We start from the raw sequence: 18,478 nt of genomic DNA on the forward strand, positions 1-18,478 counted from the left end.
CCTCAGGCGCCTAACCGTTTTGACTACTTAGTACTTACATATAAATAATATTATAGGTGGTTATAGGACATATGTATAGGTTAGGTCTACACCACACAGTAATTGTTTCTGTGCGACACATCGATCGACGAGGTATAACTGTGTTGCACTTTCTTATATCGATGTTTCGTACGTGATGTATACAACGCAATAATAGCAATCGATGGATTGATTGCGCCATGCGATGTGGTAATTGCGCACCAAGTTTATATTATGTTAAGTATAGGAATAATCTAACTTAAGCGAACGAGTACTGTAATATTATAGAAGAAAAAATGCTTCCGTTCGGTCGAGACATTCTGTTAACATATTACGTCCGCACGTGTACAACAGCGGTCGTAGTTGTGTAAAAAATAAACTGTCCAATAGTGTGCACGCAATTATCTAGAATCTAGATAATTATTAAATTGCGATACCACAGCAACCACAACAGTGAGTACCCAAATCATAGACTTTACCCCTTTAACATTATAGGAATTAAACTTAATTTTGTCCTAATCTGATAGATTATAATATTATAAAAACACGACCATAGTAAATAAATAATTTATCATGCATCTCCCGAAATCAATGTCATAAAAACATAATTTCAGTATTGATTGCTCGTTGTTAAGAAATTGGTCTTTCATAAAACCATTAAAAACCCACTATCCTATTATCTGTCAACATAAAAATTATGAAGTCGCAATAAATGTTTCATTAGTTATTCTCGATTATACAGGAAGATCCATCAAGCATGGTCGTTTTTATTTTTCATTAAATAATGAATTTATTCAAATTCGTGTTTCTAAAATATTTAAATTTACTTCAAAACCATATTTTAAAATTTTTGAGATTTTTTGTACAACTTAAGATGAATTCTATGATTTTATAAGCTTCTGTTTTTCAAATGAATACTCCTTTTTTCACTGTAAATTATTAAGTGGAAATATATTTTTTTTTAATTTTGATATAGATTAAGTATAAAATTCAAGAGTAGTTTATCAGTTACTAATGTCTATATTAAGAAAAATAGTCCATAAAAACAATTTTAGAAAAATATACAATAAATAACGTATGTAATATTGAATCTAGTAGTATTTATTAAACTTAAATCTTTCTTTTTTAAAATTTTTAATATTGATTAACTATAATATTAATTACTAAAATGTTCAAGTCACCATTTAAACTCTCATATCTTTCAAATATACATCACCACAGATCTATTATCCTCAATACACCAAGTAACTCAAAATCTATTCGTTTGAATTTTGATATATAAAAATTATCCGTCAAATAATTAACATTAAAAATAGGGGGTTAGGTTAGGTTTCAAAACAGAGGGTTTCAAATTTGAAAAAAAAATCTCATTTGTGTTAATCTTCCTAGAACACTCTTTAAATAAGAATTATATTATATTTATGAATACCTACTTAAAAATTCCAAAAATTAAATTTTAAATAATTGGAATATTTAAGAAAAAGGTTAATCACTCTGTATATATTGTACGAAAGTAAAAGGTGAAGGACCTCATAAACCCAAAACAATTTCACTGCCAAGAATACGACCACACTTGTACATACTTTTGTTTCCAACTCAACGTGCCATTTGTAGTATCTTACACCCTTCCTCAGATCACACTAAAACACGTGATTTTCCAACTAGATATGTTGGGCTAAAGACGGTCGCAAGAGCGAACTGACATACATCAACAGTTCGTCTATTCTCAGCCAACAAGAAAAAGGTAAATCGATTTTCTATTGATAAGTAGTCACGAGGTGAAAAGTGAATTTTTAAAACATTAGAAAAAAACGTAAAAACTTATTATAGACTCGTTTAATTTGCCTTACGTCGCTAGCAATAAAACGGTTTTAAATAATACAACCATACTCAAGAAAAGAATGGCCAATATAGTACCTTAACAAACACACTCACACTTAGTTAATTAGCAAACTTCATAATAAAATTGAATGAATAAGTAATATAATAAGTTCATGATTGAACCATATACATAATAGTTTATAATACTCGTATGTATATAATGATGTATATAATAAGTATGTATTATAAATTAATCAATGATACATTTATACCATTCATTTTAAATTAATCCGTGATTTATTATGTTATGATACATCACTATAGAAGAACTTTTATAGCATACTATAGATAAGAAACACGTGTCATCAAATATTAATTTTGATTCTCCATTTTTTTGGTCGACAGGGTGACACGAATATATAAATAATATGAATACCTCATAACTTATTTAACTAATAAAAATTACAGCCAATTTGCTCACTACCAAACATATTCTTGACATTCTTTTCAATACCAAAGATTTCAAGATCCATATCAATTGTATAATATAACAAATCAACCAATTCATAGATAAGTGTCACAAATGGGTGTTTTTTTTTTTTAATTTAAAATGTCATGATAAATTATTCTTATATCATATGCATAGACTGTTTTTATGTAAAGTTAATTATTTAAAATAATTAATTTTTTTTACTTATTTACATTGTTTACTACCTATCTGATCATTATGAATTTACAATTTTACTTATAATTATGCTATTTAAAATTACTATTTTTTACGTATAAACTGTACTAATACTCATATCTTATGAATTTATGATAAATAACAATGATAAAAAAAAATTTTAACCTCAAATTTAACTAATATAATATAATCACATAAACGTTTCACACAATAGATAAAAAAATTGTATTTTTAAAACTTCTTTTATACTCGTATATTTAAATTAAATAACCGATACCACAGTACTTTTGAGTACATATATTAGATTATGAATGAAGTGGTTAATATTAAATATATTTTTTCTATACATAAAAAATAAAATGTTCATTGAAAATACCCTGAAAAATATAAGTATATTTAGAAGATATAAGGTAACTTTGAAAACTCAGCAAAAAACCAAACTAAATAAACAATTATTGCTTATTTTCTTGCGGGAAATATACCTACAGATTATAATATATTAAAATAAAACCATTAAAACGGTGAAAACAAATTAATATATTATAAGAACAAAACTAAAGTCTAAAATGTTATTAGAGTGCATTAGAATTAGTACAACTAACTAAGGTAAACTCAACAACTAAATTATATAATACTTATAATAAGTGTTAAGTCTCTATAATAAATTATGGGAATAGAAAGACGTTCTCGCATGACACGCGCCTAACTACAACAGTTATTCTTACGACGATGAATTGTTATGAATTTTGCGGTCTGCAACGGTGCAGTATATTATAATATAGCACAAGCAATCATTTAGTTTACGCGGACCACTCGAAGGTTATTACACTCGAATACTGAGTTATAGTAAGATAGTAAGTGCTGAATAAAATATTATAATAGTATACCTAAAGCAATACTGTTTACTATATGCTGTATTATATTCGTTGTGTTGTTCATAATATGATGGATATCATCTAATCCAAGCGTAGGAAGAAATCGTCAACGGTTTTCAAAAAAAAAAAAAAAAAGAATCCAAAAACTACCCACAGTCATTGAGTCATCTATGAAGATACTAAGTGCAATACAATATTAACACATAAGTTATCTAAAGCTCTGCTTTGTTGTTTATTATGACTAGTCTAGTCACTATCGAAAATAAATGACATGGGCTATTAATTATAATACTTCCGGTATAGTTGTAAATTATTATAATCGTTCTCAATATATAATCATAGGTTAGAATTTGCATCACATATTTACGTCATCATGATATCATGCACTATGCCACTTTAGTAAGTACACACAATCATTGATGTGATGTATTTTTAACTTTATTTATGGTATAAATTAGACTAAAATTAGATATATTAACGGTACAATGGTTTTTGGTAGTTGTAAGATGAACAAATTGGTTTAGAAAGTAAAATATATCTATCGTAACATAATATGTAACTTAGTATTATCATTACAATAAGTATCTATATCAATTCTAAATACATTTGTTAGTCAACAAATAATAGCAGAATTTAAAGAATTCGACATCCATAAAAAATATAATAACTTAGTATCAAAAACGAGTAGGTACTTCTACAGTAATAATTTACAATCGTGTCATAACTTATAACGAATAGTAGATACTAAAGTATTTTATAATATAGTTATTATAGAACACAAATATAGTTAAATTTATTTCATTAATAGTAATTATTTCTAAGATCACTATAATATTCTTATATTAATATTAAAATACCTATTAAAATTAAACAAAGACGAATAAAGAAAATTTGCTTAGAATAACATAATGCGCGTGTTATTTTCTACATTCCATAGTTTTATAAAAAAAATAGATAAAAATATTTGCTTCTAGAATCATTTATGTAAAAAAATATGTAAATAATTACAAAAATAAACACGCGAGACTAAAACGCTGATCATTTTTTTTCTTATTTTGTTTACTAAGAACTATATGAATAGACTTGTCTGTACAATATTCTAAACAGAGTTAAAACTATTGTTTTATGACTTAAATAATATTATATACATATTAGGTATGTATTTACTCATGAATAGTGTATATTTTAACGAGATAATTAAATATTTGTATGATATAATGTAATAAAATATTTAAATATAAATTCTTGTTAAGCATTTATGACATTATAAAAAATTTAATTTTATCAATATCGACTCTGAATATTTTTTAGTGAATTTATTCTATAAAACAAATAATGAAACGCATACCAAATAAATAGTAAAATATTTGTTTATGAAACAATGATGTTTTTCATAAGGTGTATAACTTATGATAATAATAAGTGTATTTAAACTAAATCAGATAACTATATAGTATACAATTTATAAAAACAAGTTTTACAACACTATTTGATGTAGGCATATCAGAAAAATAAATTTTAAATTTCTCTTCCGTAAACTCCAATAAAAACCAGACAGCATCTAATTACGTCTATTTAACTCCATGAATATCATAATTCGTTACTGTACTTTATAATATTATAGTATAAGGAAGAACTATATTATTATTGTTTTGGATCAGCTTACAATTTCTCAACGCTCCAAAAAAATACTGATTATTATCGTTTAACATTTACAATCAAGAATGTTTAATAAACAAAGTATTATGTAATAGAATACTTCAACATTTTTATATTCTTAATTTCCATACCTAGATAATTGGTTAATAGTTTTCATAGTACATAACATAGAAATATAGAATCGTTGTCATTTTTAATATTTTGATACAAACTATTATTATACTTAGGTGTTTTACAAAAATCAGAATCTTTAAGAACGTGGGACAATGAAAACTAAAACCATTAACCGTAAAATTCATTAGTAAGAATAATAGTAAAAAATTAAATAACAAAACGTCAAGACAATGCCATAATATAATAATTAATAACAGTACCTACGTCACGGACGATTCACCAACAATGAAGAATATGGGACATAGAACCCATGAAAATAAAAATAATAATACTTAGACAATCGAATATGTTTTTAATTTTTGGAAACGTTGTAATGTTCGAAAATTTACAAAAATTTAAGTATAAGTATATCGAATTTATTATAAGTAGGTACACGTTTTTTTCTTATAATTCGAGGGTTTTTCGATGATCTTTAATTGTTAGAACGTTCCAAAGAATGTAAAAAAAATTAATGCTATCAACCATCCAACGTTTTTTTATATTGTTTTGATTATACTATTATACTATTTATTTCGATACAATAATATTATAATGTCAGATTTCTCCAAAGATTAAAAGAATAGATAAGACACGCTAAAAACAGCTGTGCTGCTAAGTACTAAACATTAGGGTGCCACGGTCTGAAAGAGCAGAATATTCTGCCTTACAAAAGTGCCTGTATAACTTTCTATTGTATCTTCATTATGTTATCACTTATTTGAAATCAAATCGTAACTGTTCAAACCATGGTCGAGTGCGCCAAACATTATTCAACTAATGTTATCATTTTAACAGTCAAATATTAATTTATTACATAAAGAATAACAGTGTTTTAAAATAAAATTATATTACCTAACCGCTATATAAGTATTATGTATCAGTATAGATACGTTTATTTTCATTAAGTATGGTCCATCCGGTGTGTGATTGGCTGAGCCTATCATAAAGACGATTCAACACTATCGTTTAGTATGTGAGTATTTTTCAAAGTTATCAATTGAAATGTCTGTAAGGAAATTAGGCAAATCCGTAAAAATAAGTACAAAACAGAATTTGTATTGAAAATGTAAAACAGGTTATACACAATATTTTATATCATACATATAAAAAAAGTCAAAGTAGGGAAAATTTTCATAGAATAGTAAAATAGCATATCACTTTTTCCGAAGAAACGTGCGATAGTAATAACCATAGAGGGTATGTGACCTATCTATAATTTATTATTTATGGGCCTCTCTTGATTTGCCGGACTAGTGATACAACCATGTCACGCGCGTGTGCGGAACAAAAACGATATCGTTATACTACGCCGCCTGTTTACACTAAATCGAACGGGTACGCTTAAGTAAAATAGTAGTTCAAAAATGAAAAATAAATATGGGACAAAAATTACTTTCACAGTTTCTTATATGCTCGTATTTAAAGATAAAATATATGTTTTAAAATTATAACCAACTAACTCTCCTCATACGCTTTATTAACAATTAAAAAAACTCCACCTCTTATATAAGACTTATAATTACTGATATAGTGAGCATTGTCGGCTCCACGTTACATCGCCTGCCCACCTATGCTATTACTTTGATTTCACTTAACGTTCTTTCTGACTTTTATTTTTGCTCGGCTCTTGAGAGATGAGAGTCATAGCGCGATGTTAAATATCCTAGAAACTTCTTCGAGAATTAAGCTATCAAATAAAAAAGAATTGTTCATATCCGACTGGTATAGTTTAGGAGATAAGCGCATTCAAACAAAAAAACAGACTTTTTTTCCAATAAATTATTGCTATTTGGCATCACGCTTAAAGGTCCTTAATTAAATATCCTTAATACGCGAGCAAAGTAATATTATTGGTGTAGACATAACTGTTGCGTCGTCTGGTCAAAAATAGTCGACAATCGGTTTAACGCAGGAATTAAGATACGAGTGGGTACCGGTGTACCAGGATCCAATGCTAGCGAGTGTTACTAGGTGTGGTCGGCCTCGAAAACCGCCGACGCTCGCCATTCTGTGAGATATATGAACGTTCGGCGGTCGCTAGCAGAAGCCCGGAGTATATGTGCAACGCATCGTATTTCTAATGGCTTCTTGGTGTGATATTTTTAATTGGATACTGTACCTACGACAAATCTCAGTTCTCCCTTCCCTCACCCCCAACAAAGTCTCATAACCACTTGCTGAAATGAAGAAAATAGTATGTAGTATACAAGTAATATTGTAATACATTGAAAACACGGAAAACACGTAATTTAGAAGAAAATCTGAAAAACATAATTTAAAATTACCTTATGAACCGACACAGTATATACACAGTATACACACATTATTTTTATTTTTAGGGCTAATATACGCTACAAATAATAACAATAATAAAAATAAATCACAATTTTATCAATTATTGTATTCAGTTCAGATTATTTTGACCACATTTAGCATGTTGTATTAGAATATGCAAATATAAGTATAACATCGAAAATAATACCGATAAAGAGTCAAGTTCAAGCTTCAGAGATGCATTCGTACTAAAGCCATTTACGGATTATAAATAATACATCAGCAAAATAAACAGTGAACTTAAAAAGATTAAAGTCCAAAAATAATTTGTACTTCATTTGTTATACCTAGTCTATTAAATTACGTAAACCCGTTGTTTAAAACCAATAAAGAACATCTAAGTTCTTCCAAACTGCTTAGTCTGATTATAATACAAAGTAACTAATATTGAGCATGCAATTATAAAAATGATTTACAGATAGATCTTGTCTTAATTGAAAAAAGCATATTATTTTGCTAATAATTTCAATGTTCTAAATGTTATCGAGTAGCAATAATATATTCTTAAAGATATAAGTAAAATTTATTGATTAAGGAGTTCAAACTTAAAATATTACGATAAACATACGTTTTGTTGTATTATACACGTAATTTGTATTATTGTCGGTCGTAAGCTATACAATACACAACAAGTACACTTTAATAAGAACATCCTCAACTATTTAGTTTATATTCATGTTATATGGGTAGAACTTAAAATGATAAATAATCAAATATCTTAAAATAACAATTAGATTTGATCAAGGATTCTTTATCAAGATAAATAGTGTGTAAGTTAATAGTCGCGATTAATAGTATATATATATATATATATATTATATATAAAACGTAAATAAGTAATTATTAACGAAACCTCATTATCATTTATCGATGTTAAAATATATGAAAGTGCACATGTATATGTAAATAATATACACTCATCAAAAAATATGTTAATAATATTATTGCTCAAACAACCTTATTTAACTGGCTAACAACAAATATTAGGAACATGGCAACCTGAATTATTATTATATAAGTAAATATATATCAATTATTTGTAGTACCTATGCAGAGTTTGTAATAGACCAATCGTTTGTCGTAAAAGTAAGTTTCATAGAAGTTTTCGAGTGAAAATAATAATAATAATTAACTATTATTATGTTATAGATTGAAGACGATTATAATATTATCCAAACATTCCAAACCAAATTCACAAAAAACAACAAAATGATTCATAAAGTGATGAACTTTGGCTTTATGATAATAATATTTTTTTTTAACCATACTATTTATACTAATAGAAAACAAAACATCAGCACCGATAAAGGTAAGTCACAACTGAAAATGTATTTCGTACGTCTGTAAGACAAACTTCTAGGCCCGTAAGTAGGTAGTATTATTCGGTTCTATCCCCGTTTTTAAAATTACAGAAAGATTTAAAAACGTTTGTCCACAACTTTCCCTCTGGAGTGGTCAGATTTGTGGGTGCTTCCTTTCCTCGTTTTTAACAGTTACAGGGAGATTTAAAAACGTTTATTCACAACTTTTCCCCTTGCGATGGCACAAATACCGATTATTACTCTTTAAATAAATAAATAGATTTCACGTTGGTTCTAGATTCTAGAAGGTATTATTATAACTACAATGTGAAAATCACTGTATTTAGTATATTTACTATTTAGTGACATTGACGTGTGGTGGATTTTGTTTCTCATTCAGTATTTTTATCGATATAAACGATTTTTATAATTAGAAATTGTATTATTCCCGGTATTGTATTATAAATTATAATACAATATTGCCTTGAAATTTAAAAGAGAGATGTTATTGAAGTTACGTTATATGGGTTTATTAATCCGAAGAAAATCTATTTTGTTAAACTACTTTCCAAATAGAGATTTAAAACACGCTTAATGATTTTCTAAAGATATTTAGATATCCTATATCAAATATAACCAAGTTAAACTTAAAAATCTGAAATGTTGCAACAAATTTCTCGAATAATTTTATTTAATATAACAACCAAAAGTTTGGAAAACTAAATAAAGAAAGTAAAAATAAATATGTAAAAATAATAAATACAAAGTTATTTTTATAAAGGTAAACCATTTTTTTATTGAAAAGTATTATTATTTTTCTGAATCCTTAGTACTTATAAGTTGTAACTTATATTTAAATAATTATTTGAAATAATTTTTAGTACCTAACAGATATATTAGATTACATTATAATATTATTATTATTTATACTACATTTTTTATTCTTTTTTTTTCACATTGAAATTCTCAGGAAATAGAAAACTTACTTTAGAACACATCGAAAACTATTCAAAAATAATATAATAAAAATGTATATATTTTTTTTTCAAAAATGTTGCTTTGGAAGAACTTTAAATGATGTCAAGAAATAATTCTAAAAACATTAAAGTTCGAGAAAATCAATGTTAACTTTTAACATAATCGTAATACTTTAAATTATATGTAGATATTTAATTTGCGATAGAACAAATTAGAAATTAGAAAATCAAAACAATGAAATTAAAATGAATAGGATAAAGAACAATATAAGATAAATAAAAATTATAGTTGGAGTTCATATATTTAATATGTTTACTCATTAAATTGCATTAATATTTATTTAATTTTACATAATAAACGACAAATGGTTTTTATAAATTAAAACTATTAACTGTTTCAATAGAAAAAAAATTATCTACTTAGATAATAATAAAATATATTATAATTTCGTATCATTATAAAAAGGGATATACCTATTTCTTATGAAGTTAGATTGACTTGCGGTCAAATAAAAGGTGTCTTATTGTTACCTGTTGTTCTTTGGTACCTACCCGATTATAAGTCGTTAAATTGATTTAAACGTTGAAAGAATTTTTTAGATGACCAAACATAATATTTTAATAAGTCACTTCTGCTTAGAGAATCAAATAAAACAAATGCTATTTTGATTGAATAATTAGTTCATAAAACAAAAAATATTTTTGTTCATCCTCAAAAATTAAGGTTTTTACAACATTAATAATACATATCCTTCAAACAATAATAAAAGAAATATTATTTGTTCAATTCAATATAAACTTATAATTGTATTATTTCTTATACGAACAATTATATTACATTTTTGCCTAAGTTTTATTTTTAAATAAAAAAAAAATTATAATTATGTAAAAAAATTGTAACCATTGACTACGTATAACTGGATCAGTAAAATGCAATCAGTCCAAATTATATTTGTTGACTCAAAAAATAATACTTTTATAGAAAGCTTAAGCTTTACCATATGTTTTATTTAACCAATATTTTAACTTAATATGTATATTAATCTTTGAATAGGCATTTTTAATTGTTTATATATGCGATATTTTAAACAATAAATAATAAATAAGTTATGCGATAAACATAAATAAACATCAATTAAACCACAAGTTCAATAATCAGAAATTCATAATAATAATCAATTATTAATAAACATTCACAAAATAAAAAAAATAAGAAAAGTACCCCAACAGAAAATATATTTTCAAATCTAAAAATAACACTTTAATTTAGTCGATTATTCTCAGAATTAAAACAAATTGGTTCAGACTATCTTCTTTGTATATAATCAGTAATACACAATACATAATAATATGTAAAATTTATTTCAAATTATTAAATTAAACAATAAATACAATTAAATAATGTCAAATATTTTATCAATTAATATTTTGTTAGAAAAAATATTTACGTCAAAATCAATTTTGGTAAAGGACAATTAAATATAGTATAACTAAAAGAACATGTTTTTATTATATTATACATTAATAATTTTATTTTTAATATTATGTGTCCACGACACTACTTTATCCTAGTATGGATGTTCCAATGTACAATGTACCAAAATAACTAGTGAGATTAAAGTTAGTTGGTGGGGTAGACAATAGGGACATCATATTATAGTAGTCGTTTATCATCCATCATGATTCATGACCTTAAAACATTAGTATAATAGTATACCTTTTGGTTTTTAAAATACAATGTTCATGTTTATCTCAACTCTAATAAGAAACACGCATTATCACAAAAAAAGTTACTGGGCTATTATTTTTATATTTAAATTTGATAAATAATTCAGGAATACAAATAATATAAATAAGTGTATTATCTTAGTAAAGAATGTGTAAATATTTTAAACTTAATGACTTAAGTTTAAATTCTGATGTTCATATGAAACTGAAACTATTATAGAAACTATTGATATTATTAATAAAAAAAAATTGTTTTAAGAGTAATGTTGATATACTTTATAAGATTATATTGATACAATGGTATACTAATTTCGATTTTAATGAGTACACCGGTCATAACATACCTGATGCAGCAATGCTGTATTTTTCATATCAATTATCATTTATCTAATTTTTATAAATTTACATATTCAATATAAATAAACTGTACTTGTTGTTTAAAAAAACAATATTACTATTATATATTTATAAATCACGGGTAAATAGGTATTATAATTGTTTAGTTCCAATGTATTAAAAAAGGCAATATTTTGCTATTCGCTATTGATATAAGATCGTAATGACAATACATTTTTAAAGTACTTTATAAAATAACTTAAATCATCATCTATACTCTATAGTATATATAGATTGTATTCCATATAAAATTATTATATATTATAAATTATAAGTTATAACTAATAAGGCCGCGCTACACTATAGAGCGGTTTTGACGCTTCATTTTTGCGCGCGTTTATTGATGTCCTAAATTAGCTATATTTTGTAATAATATAAAATAACTATAAAGCAGTAGGGTATTTAAATTTTAGATATTATACAATTATGTTAAGTTAATTGAATATTATTAATATCATAAATCATAGGTAGATAAAATATCTGAAAAGAAAATTCTAGTTCATTAAAATTAATCAGATAAATCCTCGGATAAATCATTACAATCATTTAGATTTAAAATAAATTAATAGAAAAGATAATTTTCTAATAATTTGTATAAAAATAGTTATTATACCTAAAAATATTTAAATAATTTAAAAACTTTCTTGTTGAAAGTAGGTTTAAATCCCGTTATGGTTTTTATATTTGTATTTTTTCGTTTAATTTTTGTTTTGTTTTAATGAATAATTTTCGTGAATATTTACAATATTCATAATATGAGACAAAAGCTTTAAATCTTAACATATATTTGACCCTAGTTTCTTTTTAGCGCCTGTGAAATTATTAATACGCACTACTCATATTACCTACTACGTTTACATACAATCGTTAATGCTCAAATAAATGCCTTTAAATAATTAGTATAAATTATTTAATTAAATTAATGAAATCGAATTAACTCCAACTCCAGAATTAAAAATGCATACCTATATAAACAGCTAAATGCGAATATTCATATTTGGCGGGAAAACCAGTATAATTTGTAAGATAACTGTTTTAATCATTAAATAAATTATTTTACTCATACCTACAATAAATAATAAAAAATAAAACATTTAAATTAATTTTATCCTAAATTATTTAAGACGCATAAAGCATATTATAAATCAGCATTTTAATCATTTTTAAATTTTTAAGTCTATATTTTGTTGGTATTTGACCGCAAAAACTGATTAACTAAGTTTATTAAACTACCTATCAAAATAATAATAATAATGGAAACTCTTTTATTTATGATAGATACTTTTAGATGGTTAACTCTATTACTGGTACTTCAAGAATTTGAAATTCACGATAATACAGTATACACCATAATATATAAAACTATAAAACATTAATTCTTAGCTCAAATTCACATGTGTCTATGGATGTCTAAATAGACATGCCAATGCGAATATAATATGTATAATGCAGTATATTATATGTAATACCCAACAAACGTTTGTTATAACCTAAGACAATATTTATTAATGATTCGGTAAGATAAAAGATTTTAATTTTGGCATCAAAATTCCATATTATACAATCATAATTTATGGATGGTAATAGTTACATAATATATGTACTTAAGTACGAATTGAAAATCATATTTTTAATTGATTGTAATGGTGAATACATCATACATTCATACCGTTATTTTGGTGATAATTACATTTTTTTTAGACCGCCTAAACCAAAAAATTGTAATTAAGTAAAAATAATAACAATCAATTTGAGTTACTATTAATAGATAAATTTATTACTGAATAAAATGTAATTTCATACCTTATAATATACTATTTTTATTTTTTTATTGTGTTGAATACAGATTTTTAAATTATTTAAAATAATAATAAAAAATAAAAACTGTTAAAAAGAAACGTATTGGGTTTGATAAAATAACCCATATACGCAGTGCATATTCTATAGACTATTAGACTAAACATATTTACGAACAAATTATATGTTGGCTTAACTATAATTAACTTAATATAACTAAGTTAGTTAATTACGGGTTTAACACTTTAACTACTTAGAGTTTTACTTCGAGGTTTAAGCAGTACGAGAGGGGAGAAAGCTGATAAAAATAATAAATATTACAAGACACAAACTAGCTAAAATATTCTAAACTTTATATTATATTGTCGGTAATACAAGGTATAGTTTAATTAGGCATTTAGGCATACTAATATTAAATTCACACTTGAAACGATGTATATGTAATTTTACAACTCCGCATATTGTTCTGATCAGTATAATATGAACAAGTTGCGATCGGAACGAAGTTTATCATGGGTGGCCTGCAAAACCCTTACATAACACAACACTTAACTTTACCCAAAATATATGCCTATTAATTCTAACTTCTAGCAACGTTTTAAGATAGTATACTACTTGGATTTAGCTCATAGAGTAATTCGAGGAGTAATTACTCTATATTTTATAACTGTTTTAATGTTCTTATATATATATATATATATATATATATATATATATATATATAGGTATTAAACAGCTAATGATATCAGTTATTTTATAATTAGATACGTGATAATATGTTGATAGACTACCACAAGGACTGCCATTATTATGAACTATGATTATAAAGCATATTATTCCAGTACATTTTACTGATAATATAGGCACCTAATTAATATTTATAAATATTACAGAAAATTTCACTGAAGTTTAAAAAAAAATTAATAATTCCTTCATTTAATTATACAAATAATTGTACTTATGGTTTGATGTAGCAGATGTACCTATGTAAAGAGTATTTTTTAATGATTAGAATTTTTATTTTGTAGATTATGAGTAGAGAAACAAAGCTATTGATTATATATAACAAGAGTTAATCAACACAATATTATTTTTAAAAACTAGAGGTAATTTCAAAATGTTCAATATTATTATTATTTTTTTTTTTTTTTTTGAAAAAATATATCTAAAAATAAAAATACCTATTATTATTTGTGATCTAAACTTTCAAGTACTAAATAAATCATATAGAACAAAGATGTGTATAGTGACTTTCAATTCACAGTTTTTTAACATTATTGAATTTTAAAAATCTAGGCAATACTTATAATATAATTATACCTAATTTTAAATTGTCTATTAATTACACATATTATGTATATAGGTACGTACGAGGGTAAGTATACTTAAGTACAGTTTTGTACATTAAAATATTTACATTTTATTTAGTTTGCTTACTTAATTCTTAGTTATATGCAATATTATCATAAGTTTTATAAAAATTGAAAATTTTCATACCTAAAGATTAATGAACAAAAATTTGAATTTCAAATAAAAATCAATACAGATAGATAGATGATATGAAGATTTGTAATTTTAGACGATTTAGACTAGTAAATGTAGTTAGATTATTTATGAAGGTTTATATTATTGTAAATTATTTCTACTATCAACAAATCTACCAGGATATCTACATGATAATAGCAATGAATATACATACCTATGCCATTTAAATAATCCGTAAAGTACATAATAATATGATAGTTCATAAGCATTGAGGTCACACGATAATATTATGAACAGTATTTTGTGACGTAATAATATTTATAATAAACATTTTAGTACAAATTTATTCTACGACTAATTAAAATAATGTAGAAGACTGCCATTAAATTTAATGTATAACCTTTGATTAAATATTAAAGCGGTTTTTATGTTGAACATAGATTTCTGCAATTTTGCACAAATACAGTATCTACACTCAACAAAATAAACAGTACATTGATTAACACGTAAATGATGCCAAAAATCTAGATCTTATAAAAGAATAAATGAAAAGTTGCGAGATGGATTTCTAACCGAAAGTTGTGAGACGATCTAGTGACGTTCATTCAAATCTCTTGCCATGTTAGTAGGACGATTTTATGTCTCGCAGGGCAATTCGGCTACAAAACAACGTCATCGTAGTACATCGATAATATTATAATTAGGTATGTAACAACAAGCTTGTGTAGTTATACTACCTAGTATAATACTACGAACTCGTTATTGAAAAACTATATTTTTTAACGACGAAAAATAAAAACAAGTATGCACGTGTATAGACAAAGAAATGTTGACTCGATTTAGAGCAGGTGCATATAGACATTATAGTTTAATAATAATATAATATTCTTCCAACTACCTGTCTGATGTCATAGCACATTACTAAGACGACTGCGTAAACCCGTTCGCACGATATTAATTTGTATTTCTTGTATTTTGTGCATTGTGGTCGATTAAAAAACAAAAAAACCCGAACTGTCGACGAACCTATATGATGACATTTCGGTTAATCGCCTACAATGGTAGATATTGGGGAGGTTTTAATAACCCTTAAAGAAAAAAAAGATTTTAAAATCTACCCGTATCATTTGTACCTAACATAAATAACAACTATACAGCCAAATGCCAAAGCTTATTCTTTTCGAGCAGCCCCCAGACTTAACAAAATATCTCCCCATGATCGACCGTATAATTTTACGAATGATATTATAATATACCTAGCTGTAGCAAACGCGCCCTATATTAGTGCTTAATAGGATAATCGATGATTAATATTATTATATGTCTTAGGAAGTTAAAAACTCAATAATCATCAAATTCACAGTCATCGATATTGATTTCTTACCGTCAATGAACCATGTGTTTCAACTTTCAAAACTTGGGAGGACGAACACGGGTAAACGGAAGACGAGTACACGGAAACAATAACAAAACAGACAACGGAACTATATTATCTAAAAGAAACAAACGAAATAAAAAATGAACGATAACAACGCACAACACAAAACGACGTCACGAGACACACTGCTGGTCGGTAGAGTATACGTAGTATAATGTTACATTGAATTTGAAGAAAACAATCAGGAATCTCGCTCTCCCCTCTGGTCACGTGAACAACAAACATCGGCGGCGGCGGCTGACGGTACACGTCTGACGGAAGCGGGGTATGCGGTACCGTACTCAGTGCGGCCGGTTCGTCGAGCGGTACACGATGTGGTCACACTCATCGTGTGCCCGCACCACCTCCGCCGTCTGACGATTCTGACTGCATGTGTTTAACAATTTTAACAATATATTATTATTTCATACGTCATATTCCTATCGCCTATTCCAGTTGGAGTATGTACTATGTTGCGTCATAATGTCATATTGATAACTAAGACAGTGTTAGTACTGGTAGTTAACGTAGCTCTACTTACTCGTTTCTAGTGACGCAAAAAGCGGGAGGGGAGCTAAGACCCCAAAATCTATATAAAAAAAAAAAACATCAAATAATAAGATTAAAATATAATATGGTACAGTTATTTATCATAATTCATAACAGTTTGAAATACTAAAATATAAAATGTTTTGTTAATCTCTGGTAGACAACTACTTTACTGAAGTATAAAAACTAATAAAAAAAATTGTAATAAACTGCACACGGATGAAACCAGCCAGTTATTCAGCTATATTATTGTACTTATATAATTTTAAGACAGAGTTAATCTATTGGTATTTTTTAATTTGTCACGGACGACTTCATGCGGAATCAGCTAGTATTTATGCATGTATAATATGTGAATATTGTATGCATATAATTTATAAATATTATGTTATAGCTGCAGATAAAATATACAAAAATACATTGGTACCTACTCTTAAAATCACACAGGTACATTTAGTTTTTAAATTCTGTTAGCCGCTTGAACATCTCCTAGATTTTTTTATACGTTTGCCGCTACACTTGAGATAACTTAATGCTTGTATTTGATTATTTTTTAATTAGAAAAAAACTTTTTTTATAGGTGTATAACAATTTAACACATTTTTGTACCTTCTAAACTATAATGTTACAGAAATTTAAATAAATATTATCATATGCAAAAGCAAGGACAAAATTAGTCTCCAGTACGACAAATTGTGAAATACGAAAATGATAAGCGTGAATAAATTACGAAGTTAAAAAATATTGGTGATAGTACAGTGTACATAAAAATGCCAAATGAGTTATTATTACCTACTATTATTTATTTATTTTTATTATTATTAGATATTTTATTCATACAGTTTAATTTTATTATTGTAAAACATTTTCCTTTGTATAAATTAAGACAATCTGTAACTGTAGGCAAAATAAGAACATAAACTATAAACTAAAACTATAAAACTAAAAAAAAATAATAACCTGAACAATTTGATTTAAGAAGCAACCTCTTAATTATTTTATATTGTTATTTTTATTTTTTTATTAAAGCAACAAGAAGGATTTCCAAGAATATTTAATGTAGCTAAGTTTTTGATAATTTGATTTTGATGAGTTTTTTAAGGCATTGAGAGCATTGTTCATAGTTATTTTTTGTCACTTCGTGTATTGTTTTCATTTGTTCAACTCAATAAAACAAATATATGCTTATTAAGATACTTATGATTTTAAACAATATTTTTTTATTCAAACAATGTTACTTATTTAAAACAAATGAATAATAGAAATCTTCTGTTACATTTCTA

The 18,478-nt window shown here is 25.7% G+C and overlaps 1 protein-coding gene and 1 long non-coding RNA gene across 2 annotated transcripts in view; one reads left to right on the forward strand and one right to left on the reverse strand.

Annotated features, from left to right (window-relative positions):
• The window catches only part of LOC114119119 (protein draper-like), a 34,361-nt gene extending 17,345 nt beyond the window's left edge, over window positions 1–17,016 (reverse strand). The window contains exon 1 of the mRNA XM_027980598.2: window positions 16,614–17,016. The gene's annotated coding sequence lies outside the window, so the exon portion shown is untranslated. The remainder of the gene's footprint in view (window positions 1–16,613) is intronic.
• Window positions 8,558–15,758, forward strand: LOC126549762 (uncharacterized). The gene is made up of 3 exons (XR_007603869.1): window positions 8,558–8,631; window positions 8,695–8,854; window positions 15,670–15,758. It is a non-coding gene; the product is annotated as an uncharacterized LOC126549762 (long non-coding RNA).
• Window positions 17,017–18,478: the final 1,462 nt, after the last annotated feature.

Source organism: Aphis gossypii, chromosome 2 (assembly GCF_020184175.1).
Source record: "Aphis gossypii isolate Hap1 chromosome 2, ASM2018417v2, whole genome shotgun sequence".
In the NCBI taxonomy this organism is placed as follows: Eukaryota; Metazoa; Arthropoda; class Insecta; order Hemiptera; family Aphididae; genus Aphis; species Aphis gossypii.